Here is a 15,055-nt window from a genome sequence, read left to right as displayed (position 1 = left end):
CAGATGCTAAATTCTTTAAAGAAGTAGTTTAATGAAGGAAAGCTGTTCCAGATATTCCAAAATGACTTTCAAAAGATGTGACAGTGTATTTCACTGAGCTTCACAGGGACGATTGTGCTGCTGTTGAAGGGTTTTCTCAAAGAACAAAAATTTGTCAACAGATTTCTCCTTTGAAATAAGGAGCAGAGGTCATTAGTGCAACAGCACATATAGAATTAGTGTAAAATTCCCTCTTTTTTTTGTCCCTTTCACCTATTTCAGACAGCATAAAGCAGTCTTGTTTCCTTTTCAGAAAGGCGTTATCAAAATCTCTGTAGACTAGAACACTTCATCAACAAAAGTTGGTTTAATGAATTGCTTTTAAAAACTTGTCCACGAGTATTCAAGTTTCTATCCAGTTTTTCTACAATGGATTGGTTGTGTATCTTTTCATATTGAAGAGTAGATAATTTTAAGTGAAAGTTATCAGAATGCTCTTGTGTTATTTTTTTAATGAATTTCTTTATATCCAGGATAATTCTGACATAATGTGAATTTTGGAAACAGATCAAGTAATAATGGAATCAATTTTGTCTTAGTAGAGATTTTATCAGGTGTTAGCTGTGTTTGGGGAGGTAAATGTGTTCTCTGGTGAATACATTCCTATATGATAAAAAAAAAATTAACTCCTTGCTGAAACCCCTTTTTGTTGTTTGAGTAAATGGGATTTATTAAAGCTTGTGCACACACTTTGGAGAGGCCTGGTCATTGCATTTGGAAGTTTTCACGCAAAACAGGAATGCTGATGTCTCTAAAATAAAGCTGCAGATGGAGATTAGATTTTCATTTCCAGACCATTTTAGACTATATTCATGGCTGGCAGACCTTGTTAGGGTTATATATATCCTAAATCAAATGTGACAAGCAATTAACAAATTTTGGGCACATTGTTCTCTCCCATTCTTCTCCTTGCCTCCTGGTTTTCATTGTGTCTTGTTTTTCTGATAATAAGTGGAAATTCTTGTCCAGATTATAAGTGATCAGAACAATTACATAAGGAGGAATTGGAGTGGGCGTGAGGTGTTTAGGACCTTAAGAATCTTTCTGTTCTTCTGTGAGAAATATTTATTGAGCCTGATTCTGGGCTTGTCCAACCACATTATTTCTAATTATTCCTGGATCAGCAGGAAACTTTTAGTTTTATCTGGTAGTTGTTGCAACAATCTTGAACAGTGTGGAGAATTGCAGCTTTTATCAGTGTAGGCTATACTTTCAGGTGATGCACTTAGAAACCTTAAAAAATTTATTTTAAGGTCATATATATTAAAATACAAAGCTAATTACTTCTTGCAACACTTTGGTGATATTTTCAGGTGTTATAATAATTATTGTATAAAATATTGATAATTTGTCTTCTTTTCAAATGGCAACAACTCATTAGCTCTAAGCTCAGAAAAAATGCCTACAAGAAGCAGTTTTTGAAAAGCGTAAGGTGGTGATTTGTCCAGAGTTACACTACTGTAGTCATGCTTTTGAGATACTTATGTCAATTTGGAATTTGTATAAGAAAAAAATACACATCTTTTAAGCTAATAAACTTCAGAAATTTTTATTTGAATGCACTTTTTGTTTAAACCAGCTGATCACATATAAAAAATGACTTTTATGCTTATTAAAACTGTGATAACAGTTTTGACAGCTCCCTTGTGAGTACTTCTATTCATGTCATTGTCTTCCTGAATCATAAACTCAAAAAAGCTATATTTGGTAGTAAAATACTGCTATTAGAGGCTTCTGAATGTATACCATATTTCTGCTTTCTGAATGTTTATACACGCGGGTGGATAGAAGTATATTTTACTGAAATGCAGTTACACACGGGAAAAAAAGCAGGAACACCAAAAGCACACAAACAGGTCAAAAAACAATTGTCAGTGTGTTGTAAGTACAGTATTGACTGAAGGGAATGATCTCAGAACACTCTTCTATATTGATTTCAAATTCAGGCATTCCTTCATAATTTGCTGCTCTTGCATAGAAAGAGCTTGGTTCTTTTCTTAGTTATAGTGTTTCCTTAGGTATAGTGTTTATTTGTTGAAAATTAAGTTCCTTGGTATGCTGATATTAGATGATGGTTTTTTCCTCTTTTCTCTTTTTGTTCAGCATATGTAACTCGTTTGATGCACAATAGCTGAAATACAGCTGAAGTGTATTTTAAATTGTGGAGCGTAGAAAATGCTTTGTTGAAGATTTTTCCGATGTGTGATGCTATAAGTAGAATTAGGCAGCTTGGCAGAAACCAATGGTGGTTTCTCTCTTTTCTACTCAGAAACATTAATTTTTTTCTTTCTCTGTTTGGATTGGCAGGGACCACATAAATGCCATACAAGGGTTGTATCCACAGTGATGTCTGATCATGGAATTTCATTCTCTTAGTTGTTATTCTACATATTGCTGAACTTGCAACTTGAATAAGTGAAAAATGCCTTTCGCTAGGACTTCACAGTGCCCTGGTGCTTTCCCTGTTAGCTGAGTTTGTGTGCATGTTTTAGGATATAGCCTCAATACCTAATGGCATCTACACTTTTTTCCACTTGGTCTCGAAATAACTTCTAGAAAAAGGACAGGACATAAAGATATTTGTTCAAATGTGATAATGGTATGGTGAGGGACTCGATTCTTCTGTTTATTCCAAATCATCATAAGCTGTAGGTGCCTTTAATACCTTTCAGCTCTTTTCTATTGCAAGGTTCTATTACCAGTCTTGTAAAAGTAATGGGATAAGTTATTCAAACAAATAGCATAGTGAATAATGTTGCAGCAGGAAATCTTTACCAACAAATATAAAGCAACTCTAAATATATTTTTGTAGATAATAATTTTTACATCTGCAAGAATCTGCCTTATTATGAAAAGAGTAGAAAAAATTCACACTCCAAAAAGAGAAATTCTCAGATGAAATGTTTTTTCTTTATCTTTACAGAGAACTGAGTTTCCAAGGAGTCTAATACTCAGTATGCTGATACACCTGACCTAGAAATTTAAACAGCAATATTAAATTCATTCCCTTTCTAGGACGGAGGCCCCGGTTTTAGCTGTATATATGCCAGATTACCTTGAAAACATTTTCTGTGGATCTCATGAGATGATGTCCCAGAAACTTGACTTTTAAGGCAAGAATGACTGACTTTTTATGGGCTGAATGCGTAAAACACAAAGCAGAGATAGAAGTTACTTCCTAACTAATTTTGTCAGTGCTTCAGAAATAGTATTTCAGTAGTAGTTTCTAATAAGGTAAAGTAGAATTGTATTTCATTTTCTTTTGGCAATAGGTGCTTCATAATCCAAGATATTCAAAATTAAAGGATGCAATAAATGTCTCCTTTAAGCACAAAATGTATAAACTTTTTTTTATTTTCAATTTTTATCCATATTAATTCAGAGAAGTTGGTCTTGCTCAAGAAAACTGCTAATCATCATTAAATGGATTTAATCTTAAATTGCAGTACTTCCCATTCTCCTACACTAAGTATAATGCAGAGACTTCACCTCTGTCATGGTTTAACCCCAGCCAGCAGCCAAACTCTACACAGCCTCTTGCTCAGTCTTCCACCCACTAAAGGAAGGAAGGGGATGAGAATCAGAAGGGTAATAGAAGAAAAAATATGTTGGTTCAAATAAAAACAGTTTGATAGGTAAAGCAAAAGCTGCAGGAACAAACAAAGCAAAGCAAGGAATTAATTCACTGCCTTCACATGGACAGGCAGGTGTTCTGCCATCTCCACAAGATCAGAGCGCCATGTAATGGTAACTTGGGAAGACAATTTCCATCACTCTGAACATCTCTTTTCTTCCTCCTTCTTCTCTCTGCTTCATGTACAGAGCATGAAGACGCATGGTGCGAATATCCCTTGGGGCAGCTGGAGTCACTGCCCTGGCTGTCCCCCTCCCAGCGCCTGTTGCACCCCCAGTCTCCTTGTGGTGGGGCGGGATGAACAGCAGAAAAGGCACTGGCTTTGTGCAAGTGCTGCTGAGCAATGAGAAAACATGCCTCTATTATCAACACTGGTTTGGGCACAAATCTGAAACATTTGCCCATGCAACCTACTATTGAGGAATTTAGCTCCACTCCAGCAAAAAACAGCAAAGAATACAGAGTCAGCTGAAAGATTTTTGTATTCACTAGGTGAAATATCTTTCTGTACAGGGGGCTCGAGGGAATACAGCAGTTTCCATTTTTTTGGTCTGCCTGAAGTTTAAAAGCCTGTATGATAAAATGAGATGTTTTGCACATAAACAAGAAGATCAATCTAAGCTCTCGAAGGGAAACTTATTATGAATTATGGTAGTTGCTCTGATTTTTTTTTTTTCTGCTAGATTGATTTATCCATTATAAATGCTTGATTTCAATCTAGATATAAAAAATTATTCTAGCATAACATAGCATGCATAGATTTTACTTAATTTAGAAGATCATAACATCACTAAAATTTTGGGTTGAAATGTTTAGTAACTACAAAAGCCATGCCTACTGTTCTAAAACGAAGAAGTAATTCTATCCCTGAAGGGAAAAAATAAAAAAGATCTTTAGATCATGTAGACACATTAATTGCATTTTAGGACTTTTAAGTCCAAAAAGGGTATGATTACCACTTTTTTTTTCTAGTATTTTTGAATAAATAAACAAAATCTCTTACCCAGTCATAGGATCCTGAAGATGATGTGGCCATTTCCATCCCAGTTGTACACATAATTTTTCACTCTTACAGTACTGTATTGCCTTTCTTACAATGAATGGCATTGTAGGCATCAGGGAAAAACAATACTTTTGGTCTCCCATTTCTCTTTGTACTGTGCATGTTTGTAGTGCTTATTGTAAATGCTTTCTTGTGTTTTCCCAATATGACCCAGTGAAAACAAAAGGAAGCTGCTGATGCTGATGAATGTGTACTTGGGGTACGAATGTGGAGGTGGGCACAGTTTGCTCCCGAGCTTGTGCCTGGTTACAGGGGTTGAGGCTTCAGAGGGAAGAAGTCTACACTATTTTGGCAGACCTCAAAGCAAGCTGTGCATGCATTGGGAAGGTTTGATGAGGACCATGCTTTGTCAGACAGCCCAGCAAGTAGCTGTGCAGTGCCTCGCTACTCCAGTAGCAGTTTCTAGTGAGGAGCATTTAAGGTGAAGTCCTTCCAGGGAATTTAAAGAGAGAGTAGGGCAGTTGCTTGGAATCACTAGCTAGAATATGTGGGCATTAGTGGTTGAGTCTTAATGTTAATTTTAAAAAGCCAGAGATGACTATGTTTTTGTCTGCCCAGTAGTTTTTCTTCTTTTTTATTATTCTCTGTGAAGTACTAGAAATGCAGTGTTTGAAGTTCTGTCTTCCCTGAGGTGTAGAAATAGTGTTACTGCCCTCCTTTGCACTATGGTGCTTCTGACCGTGAATTCTGGAAATGGTCCCTATTCCTGTCTGAGCTAGACTCTCTTGGCTGTACTTACCTTTTTTTCCTCCTGTCCATCACCAGCCTCATGTTTCCTTGTTCCCTTGAAGATTCCTAAAATATTTTTCCCACTTGAGAACAGACTTTTTATTATCGGTTTCTTTCTGAGAATCAGCTTGCACATTTTGAAATAAAAATTGCTGTATGATTATTTTAGTATTCATAATACCAGGAATTTTAAAATTCTGTGAGTACCATTTCCTAATCTTCAGTGGTGGTTTTGTGAATAAATGATGCTGTATAGCAATTCTCTGAAGTTTTTAATGAAAATATTGAACAAAAAGAGGCTCATAATTACTGCATTCAGTCAGATAATACATTAATCAGTTCAGAAAAATATCATTATGTGATATGATAGCTAATCCACTGAAAATGTGTTTTGCAAAATGTTTAGGTGCACTAGTACAAATATTTTCTGAAACAAAGTTTTTATTTTCCATTTTACATTTCATTATAAAGTATTTATTCTTTGAGACAGAGTTGAAACAGATATGTGAAGTTTTTACATTTAACCTCATTTTCCTCTGTTAATAAATATCTTTTGAAAGGATCCTGATTTGTTGACCGACTTCTACTAAACAATACCCCCTAAATCATTAAGTATTTAGTTGTTGCAACTTATTTTCATAGGCCTGCTCCACTGGTGGTCATCAAAAGCTCAGTTTATATGACAGCCACTTCCCAATATGTGTATTTCTTGTGCTTGATCTGTATTTCCTCTATTTCAGATGACTAAGGAAAATAATTCAAGAAAACAATTTTATGCATTTAGTATTTTCAATGCAGTAATTATGTTGCAAGGAATGGAAAGCTTTGAAACCTAGGAATGCCAGGTTCCCTGTTGCTTTAGCATAAGGAATGGTAGGAATGGGTAGTCTTAGGCAATTATGAGGTCATTTTCTCTAAAGGAATATCTATATAGCTTTATAGCTATACCTCATTAATAGGCTGAAGCTAGTGAGGAATTAGCTTTCCACGGAGATAGAGTTCGGCATGAAATGGCTCTAGAATCTTAAATAAAGGTCCTAAGTCCATTGATACCTAAAAGCTGAAAGTCTGCAAAAACTGCGTCACCAGAAGTTTGTATAAAGAAAAAAAAATGTACCAAGATGTAGGATATGTCCACCAAAAATTACTGTTGCTGAAGAAAAATGCATTGACGCATGAGGAATTTTCTGTAAGTATTAGAAACAATTTTCAGGCTCCATTGTCATCACTCAGTAGGTTGGTTGATCAGAAATATGAAATCTACAGACTTTTTGTAGAAAAGATTCCTTAGAAGAAATATTAAGGGTAAATTTCAGTACACTGATTTGGATTTTTACAAACTCTAACTTTAGACAGGATCTAGTGTGAGCATTTCTGATCAGGTTTGATTCATTGATCCAAAAGTGAGTGGATAGTTGGTCAAATGGAACATTCTGGTTCCACCATACTTCCTGCAGCTTGTCTCTCAAAATTGATCATTCATTCATGTTGGGATTCTGGTGAGAGCGGATAGGAATGGTTTAATTACTGGTGAGCCTACAGGAGCCAAATTAGTACTGAAGAATAACAAACATGGAATATTAATCTGGCAGATTTTATCCAAAGGAAACTCTGGAGGCTCTTATTTGTTTATAAGAAAACCGTGGTATGGTGGTAAAAGCAAACTATTGAAAAAAATATTTTCCCCTCTGTTGTTTTTGTGTTGCTGAGGAGTTTTGCTGACCCTGGAAATTTCATTAATTTCCTGGATTGTTCTCAGTAAGAGTTGCTTCTTGCTTTTTGACAGTCACAGATAGTTTCTAGGATATGCAAAGGTGTTTTCTGCTGATGTGGTAGCTGCCTTCCCAAAATACGCAGAGAATTAGCTTACTTTTGCCAATTTGAAGAGTGAATGTTTGGCTACTTTCCCAGTTCTTTGTTTACTGAAAAAATTGTTATTTCTTGAGCCACAGCTATATCCCTTTTACTGTGGTTTTTTTTTTTGTTTGTTTGTTTGGGGTTTTTTTTTTGGTTTTTGGTTTTTTTTGGTGTTTTTATTTTCTTTACACTTTTTTTTTTTTTTTACAATCATACTGATTGAATCATGTCAGTCTTTCTCATGGCTCATTTATTATGCTTTCCCCCTTATCCACAGGTATCTAACTAGTTATAAAATCTGAATCACTGAATGACTTGTAGGTTAAAATGGACTTCTGGAGGACATCTGCTAATTTTTCTGTATTTTTATAGCTGTCTTCACACTAGCATCTTCAAAGATTGTTTTCCAGTCTGTTTTTGCTTCCAGATCATTTTTCTGTCTCTCTTTTCTATACTTGATCTCCCTTGAATATCCTGTTCCCAAGAATTAGAGTGAGTAATGACTTTTGAGTAAGAGTCTCCAACAAATCAAGTGTTTGATATTTGTCAGTTTTCCATTTTGCTGACCATGGCTTCTTCAGGGACAGGCAGCTGCACGCTGTCTATTGATAAAGCTGGCTCAGTAGAGTTCCAGTCAAGAGCAGTTATTTTTTTCTTCCGTTCTTCCAACTGTGCTTACATGTATCCTAGAAGATAAAATTGCATTGACAGTGGCTCCTCCCTCCTTCAGTCTCTTCTTAGTATGAAAGGAAGGCTTCATTTTTTCCATTCCAATCAGTCTTCTCTTCATCAAGCTATATTGATTCCTTTTTCTTTTCACAGCAGGGAGAGCACATATTCTGTAGGGTGAGTCTCATTTCATTTTTGTTAATCATTTGAGGAAAGTCAGGACAAACCTCTGCCTGCATGAGAACATCAAAGGATTTCCAGTGAAGAGCTGAAGGTAGTTGAATGCAGTAAAAATGAGATCTAGATGACCACCTGTATCTCTCTAGTTTTCCCACAGTACCTGAAAGGATTGGATATTTTTCACCTGGAAGTTGAGTTCACTCATGTTGTTTAACCCATGACGTGGTAGCATCCTATTAATTGCTCAAAGAAAAGAAAAAGTAAAAAAACATTCTTAGTGCTGCCAACTTAGCTAGTGAATATGGAAGAAATGTATGATTGAATCATTACATATTAAATGTCTTCATTATTTGTAAGTACTTGAAACCTCTTTTAAATCACACTCTTGTGTGATTGAGCTTCCTTCTCAGGAAGGAAGCTCAATTTGGATTTTTTTGCTAAATCTAAGCAAGATGACTGTTGGTCAATGAATGTTCTTCTGCATGCATTTTCAGGAAGAAGCAAATGCAAACAGAAGTAAAATGGGGAAAGGGAAAAGGTGGAAATTATTCTAGTAATAAAGTGTGTGATTCTATTTTTGATGAAAAATGTTGCCAGGGTGATTTAGGAGTTTAGATCTGCTTTTAGTAATTAATACTACATCTTTAACATAGATCTGCTTTTTGTAATTAATACTACATCTTTAACATTTTTTAATTAATACTACATCTTTAACATTTCAAATAGGTTTGGAAAATATTATTAACTTCTTTTTCATCTAGGGATCTTAAGTGATTTGGGAGCTTGCAACCAGAATGGTTATGTTTCTTTCCAAAAGATCAACTAACATCTGAAAAGAAAGTCAAAATTTTTTTGCACTTTGAAGCACAGAACTAAATTGTTTAGTTATTGAAATATAGTTTTAAAAGTGCAGTAAGAAATAATTTCAAATTTCATGTAATAAGAAAAATTATTTTTCTGCTGATATACTTTTAATGCTGCTTTTAGATCACTGATAAAGACAGTTCTGAAGGTTCCTTTCTCTTGAATGTTTTACAAGTTGCACTTCATCTTCAGCATCTCTTGGTATTGGATTTTTATTTTTTTTGGTGAGATGTCATTGGTCATGTGAGTGCTAGATAGATGAGTAGTCTTTTGTTACAGTATTAGGATGCCATGAAGATGGTTTATAAAGAGTCAGGCGCAGAAACAAGGCATCACAGTGAAACCACTTTTATAAATTACAAAACTGCTCATCAGGGTTGCATCCATTAGTAACAAGGAAGATGAATAAGCTAATTAAAGGAAGGAAATGCTGAAGACAAAAAAGGAAACAAATTAGAGTCTTAGTCCTGTATATTATATGAAATTTAAAACATAAACTTACATTCCTCATTTCTGCATAAACTACCTAGGTGTTCTCCATAGCTTTATGGTATCATCTGAAATACAGGGTAAACTTATAGATTAATGACTTAAATCTCTATTCTGAGAGTATTTGAAGAATTGAGGTTTTTGTGTTATCTTGGTAAAAAAATCATGACCAGAATGTTAATATTTTAAACACCTGGTAAAACACCTCTCTTGTTAAATTTTAAAAATGTTATTCTTTTAGACTGGAGCAGGAACCCATATTGGTAGGTAGGTGGTAGAAAATTAGAGATTACTGTATGTGTATCTGTCTATTTATATTTAGATTATCTATTTATATTTACACACCTATATGTATTTTTAAATCTAATTCTCGTGGTGAATTCCATCGTCTTTTATTAAGATGAATTCAGCTCTTTTCTGCCTGTACTCTTATCAGGCAGACAGGCAAAATATAGCTTATACTTTTAGAGCTTTGGATGGTAGTAAGATTTGATTCATGCTTGTTACTGTAACACCAATAACACCTTTAGTTTGCATATCGATATAATTATGATTACTTATCTATATGATTGTGATTACTATTGATTAAAAAATATCCTGACAAAATGGAGAAGCTATTAATATTGAATATGAGGACATTAAATTCACATTAAGGTAAAACTGATAAAAAAATCAGTGTAGCTGTGCCTGTGTACATTACTGAAGAAGCTCAACCAATAAAAGTAAAACCCAAAATGTAATCAGTCTCTTTTTAAGAACTATTCCTGTTCTTCATATCATAGCACTTACTCAATGCAGCTTTTTCTGTACTCTGATATCTGGTCCATGTTATTTTTCATATGAATTTACAGAGTTATGTATTTTAGGCTGGAAGAGACAAGTATGTGGATTCAGATCTACAAGTATTGGTTTTCTAGCCATACAATGGAGTTGTGCTACACTTATGTGAAAATAAGAGGAAAAGGAAGAGTATTTAAAAGCTTATTTTCCATCTTTCTAGAAATTCAGGTTTTCGTTCATATTTCCTATGTTTCCTCTTCTTTCACTGTGGACTACATGATTACCCTACAAGAAATTTAGACTCCAAACTACAGGCAGAAATTAACTATTTAATGAAGGTATTTCCTCATAAAGTGTTCATTCCACCTCTACTTCCAGTCCAGCTGAGTTTGGTGAATCTGCAACTCTTAAAACATCTTTCTTGACCCTTGAAGATTACACTTTTGCCACCATCTACTGAAACTGATGTAACAAAATTTGTAATTCACAGAGGAAAATTAGCTCCAGTTTTTGTGAAGCTACAGAAGTATTGGTCCTGTCATCTTCCATTGATGTGATTGCCAAGTTTTCTCCTCATGAAATATCCTTAGCAAAGACGTTATTCATCTTATCTTCTCACTGGCCTTAAGAGAAGGAGCTGAGCAGATGTAAGGTTCTGGTCCTAGCACTTGTGAATGCTCTCTGCCTTACTGTGATATGTAGAGAAACAGGGATGAGAGCCCACCAGGTTTAAAAGAAAAGTGGTGGGTTTTTAAACTGGTATCCAGTGGTTTGCTGTAGTTTTCCTGACTTTGTTGCTATTTTATTAGTCTCTTAGAATTTATTCAGTAAGACAAAATTCATCTCTTTGTCTAGCAGAAGGAGTATTTGAGATAAGTTCCAGAGACCTGTCACAGGTGGTAGGGCAGAATGCTGCAGTCTCTTTCAGCAGTCTGTCTCCTTAGGCATCTGCTTTTCTCTAAGACAACTCAGCTATATGGAATCTTGTGTTGCTGTTACTAGACTTCAGTGATCCCACCTAGTTTGATTAAGGTTTTCCTTAATAGTCAGTGTAGCTAGATAGAGCTCCTCAAAAAGTTATTCTCAAACACCACATGCAAAGTTAGATGACTATAAAGCTAAATAAACTGAAATAATGATTTAGTTCTTAAAGCAAAAACTTCTTTTAAAAATACACTAAAAATGTACTGAAATTAGGTTTGGTTTTGAAAACGTAGCTTAGAAAGGCATATTTTTTTGAAAAAAATGAAGCCTGAGCTGGATTTGAATCCAGATTCCTTAAAAATTCATTATATCAATTATTATTATTTAGAAATATTTCAAGTCACAGAACAGTGGTAAAAAGTATTATTCTATTCATTACATGATTATTTATTCTTTTAACATGCTGTGAACTTCATTGTGCAGAGAACATTACAATTAAACATGTTGAACAGAGCAGCCATAAATGCTCACACTAAGTAATAATGGTAATAGTTTGTATCAGGTGACTGATATTAATTTTTGTGAAGTGATAATTTTATTGGAGAGAAAATTTCCAAGATGCAAACATTTATTGTCCTTTTATAGGCAACTGTTTCAGTAAGTGTTTAGTAAGTACAGGCATCACAGGGAGAAAATTTTGTACCTCAGCTGCTGTCCTGCCTGTGGCTATAATGAAGTCTCTGTAGTAATCTAACTGTATTGAGTTAGGAAAAATTAAATTCTAATTGTCAACATAAAACCCAGCAAATTGTCAGTAAAAACATACTGACTTAAGCCTCGTTGACAACAATGACTAAGCTGTACTTTGTGGCCAAGACAAAAGCAGATTCTTCTGAATTATTAAACTTCAAATCACATAAATTATGTAATCAACTGACTTTATGTGCAGCTTGGTAGTGAAATTATTTGGTTGTGTTTTTTACTTTAAATTTTCAAGGGTGCAAAGGCATTTCCAGATGTCTTCATTAGAAAACGCAGTTTTGGAGCGTTGTGCGCAATTCTACCTTCAAGTCTAAAAGTTACAAGAAGAAAAATCCACAACAGAACAAAAAAACATCAAACCCTCAGATCAGAATCTTGAAAACCCTCTGATTTGACACCTTCATGACAAAAATAGTCTATGATAAATAATTCTTTTGTTGTGAGGCACAGTTTGTTTAGTCTCCATCCTTGGGGTTGGACTGGATCACCTCTTTGAACTCCATTCTGTGATTCCATGACAAAAGGAGAAGACTTAGCAGGTGTCAGGTGTAGCCTGTATAAAAATTTCAGAGGAAATTTCTCTCTCTCTCCAATATTTAATTCTCTAGTAATGTACCTCTACAGTCTTGATATAATCTCAACCAAATCAATCTCAACCAAATCAAGATAATACAATATTTTTCTGTTAATTTTGGAAGTATTCTAGATTACCAAACTCTTGTAAAAGAGAAAGAACAATCCATCTGCTTCAGCACATACTAGAAGAGACACCAAGAGCTTCTTGCATAGGTACTTGGCATTTTAAATGCTTTCTAAGAAAATTCATTTGTTTATGCATCAGGCTTTTTCAAAAGATACAGCTCTCTTACTTGCCATCTTCATATTTGTTTTTATAATGAGTTTCTTGATTTCATCCCAAGTCTTGATTTTAAAGCCAAGGCTGGGATGTAACATTTGTGTATTTGCTATAAAAGAAGTGCTATGAATTTTATAGCTCTTCCTGCTCTTTGTGATGTATGTAGGGTAAGCTTTCAGCAAAAGTCTATAAAGAAACCAGTAACATTATTTTCTGCTGTAAGTTTGGTGCAACATACTGTGTGAGGGGAAGCAAAATGAATGGCCTGCTGTAATGTCACACAAAAAGAGAGTTCTCCAAAGCCTGTTGGCCAAGAGGTTGTTTTACTTTCAGAGTGAGTGGGGAGAGATAGCTGGTTCAGGTAAATCATCTCTATGATGTTTTGAGCTATGGCTAGTCATGACCAGATTGCTTTTTTGATTTTTTTTTTCCCTCTAAATGATGGTATGATGCATCTTCCTTGCTGGCTATCATTCTTCTGTATCTGAATCTCTACAGCTCATCCAATTCATTATCAACCCAAATGAATATTGAGTCTAGATGCTGTCATACTGTGAATTTATATTTTCAAGTACCTTTATGTTTTCATTCTTTCTATGAATTGAGGGAATAATGCACAGAGAATGTCTAGGAGTAGTGTTATGTTCCAGGTGACAGTTTCAGCAGAAGGTAGGGGCCCCCTTCCAAGGGTTCAAGGTCCAGAGAGGCTCCTGCTTCAGCATGGGCTCTCCATGGGCTCACAAACTCTGGCCCCTCAGGCTATTCCAGCATGGCATCTTCCACAGGCTGCGGTGGGGATTTCTCCTCTGGCTTCACCAAGGCTCACAGAGTGGAGCAGTATACAAGGGGGAACTGAGGGATGCCTGGCTGTGGTGATGGAATAAAATGCCATTGTATTTAATGATTATGTTGCAAAAAACGCTCCCTGTTCCATGGGGCTATATTCATAGTTTTAGGACCAGTGCTACTTCTGACATTGCCATGGTCTGAAAGTTGGCTTTTCAGCTGTTTCTAACAAACATAATTTTTTCATAGGTAATATATAAAGTTAAATCAAGAAAATGGAAATGGTGTAAAATTAACCCATTTAAATCTCAAAATTTAATTATACATCAAATTTTTTTTACAATGACTGGCTAAATAATGTGTAGAAACTCATTATAAGGAGAAAGTTGATTAGCTGATTTGTGTACACAGTTTTTAGGTTTATAAGGCATTTTAACACAATTAGGATGAAAACTGCCAGCGTATGATAAGAAGATGATGCAAAGCCTTAAAACCTGGCCATACTTTGCTTTGGGAGGATTGAGAAATGTCTTTGAGAAATTTTGTTTGTAAAATTCACTACATAAATAAACTGTGAAGCATTGCATTTAATTGAAATTGAGGGCAAAGAGAAATCATGATTGAAAAAAATAAAAATGACAAAATGCCTGTTTGCTAAATTACTTAAAATCTGCTTATTAAATTCTTCATTTCTGTCTTGACTTATTTCAGTGATATATATACTGTCACAATATGTGACAGTATATATAGTGTGTTCTATGACTTATGTCTCTATTCACTGTGAGTTAATTTATTCCATTAATATCTCATTCACTAGAAGAATGGTAAAACCTAAAAAGTGTTGATTTGGATAAATATCCAGCAACACAGATAATTACATGAACATTTTTGAGCTTCACATTTTAAAAATCTTATAAAATCAACATTTCTTTGATCCTTCAAATGAATGTAATCTGGTTTTTATTTCTCATTGGATCAACTGACTCATTTTTGTGTATTTTTACTTTTTTTTTAGTCAAAAGAAAGGCAACTTTTAAGCTCAAAATTGATTTTTATCTGGTTTATAAGTTTGTTGAGTTTTTGTTTGTTTGTTTTGGATTTCTTCATTTTGTTTTGTATTGTCTAATTCCTCCTGAGCACAAAGCCTATTAAAACAACATTTCTAATGGGAATATTGCAGAAAGAACTCTTACATAAACAGAATGAGAATGCTTTAATTTAATTTTTAAGTCAAAGAGAAAATTTAATACCTTCCCGTCTAAAGGCAGTGTGACAGCTCAATATGAATATAAATCTCTGTAAAAGACAGCTGTGAAGGAAAAAAATTAAACAGTTTTTTATTAAATGGCACAAATACTTCTTTTTAAAGGAAGTAATAATTGAAAGTTCTTTAAGCAGTTTGCAAATAGTTACTGCTTGTTGG

The 15,055-nt window shown here is 34.6% G+C and overlaps 1 protein-coding gene across 1 annotated transcript in view; it reads left to right on the top strand.

Annotated features, from left to right (window-relative positions):
• Positions 1-8,256: 8,256 nt before the first annotated feature.
• Positions 8,257-15,055, top strand: part of SGCZ (sarcoglycan zeta) — a 177,489-nt gene continuing 170,690 nt past the window's right edge. The window contains 1 exon segment of the mRNA XM_059470679.1: positions 8,257-8,265. The gene's annotated coding sequence lies outside the window, so the exon portion shown is untranslated.

The sequence above is a fragment of the Ammospiza nelsoni genome, chromosome 4 (genome assembly GCF_027579445.1).
Source record: "Ammospiza nelsoni isolate bAmmNel1 chromosome 4, bAmmNel1.pri, whole genome shotgun sequence".
In the NCBI taxonomy this organism is placed as follows: Eukaryota; Metazoa; Chordata; class Aves; order Passeriformes; family Passerellidae; genus Ammospiza; species Ammospiza nelsoni.
This window is presented reverse-complemented; position numbering and strand designations above follow the sequence as displayed.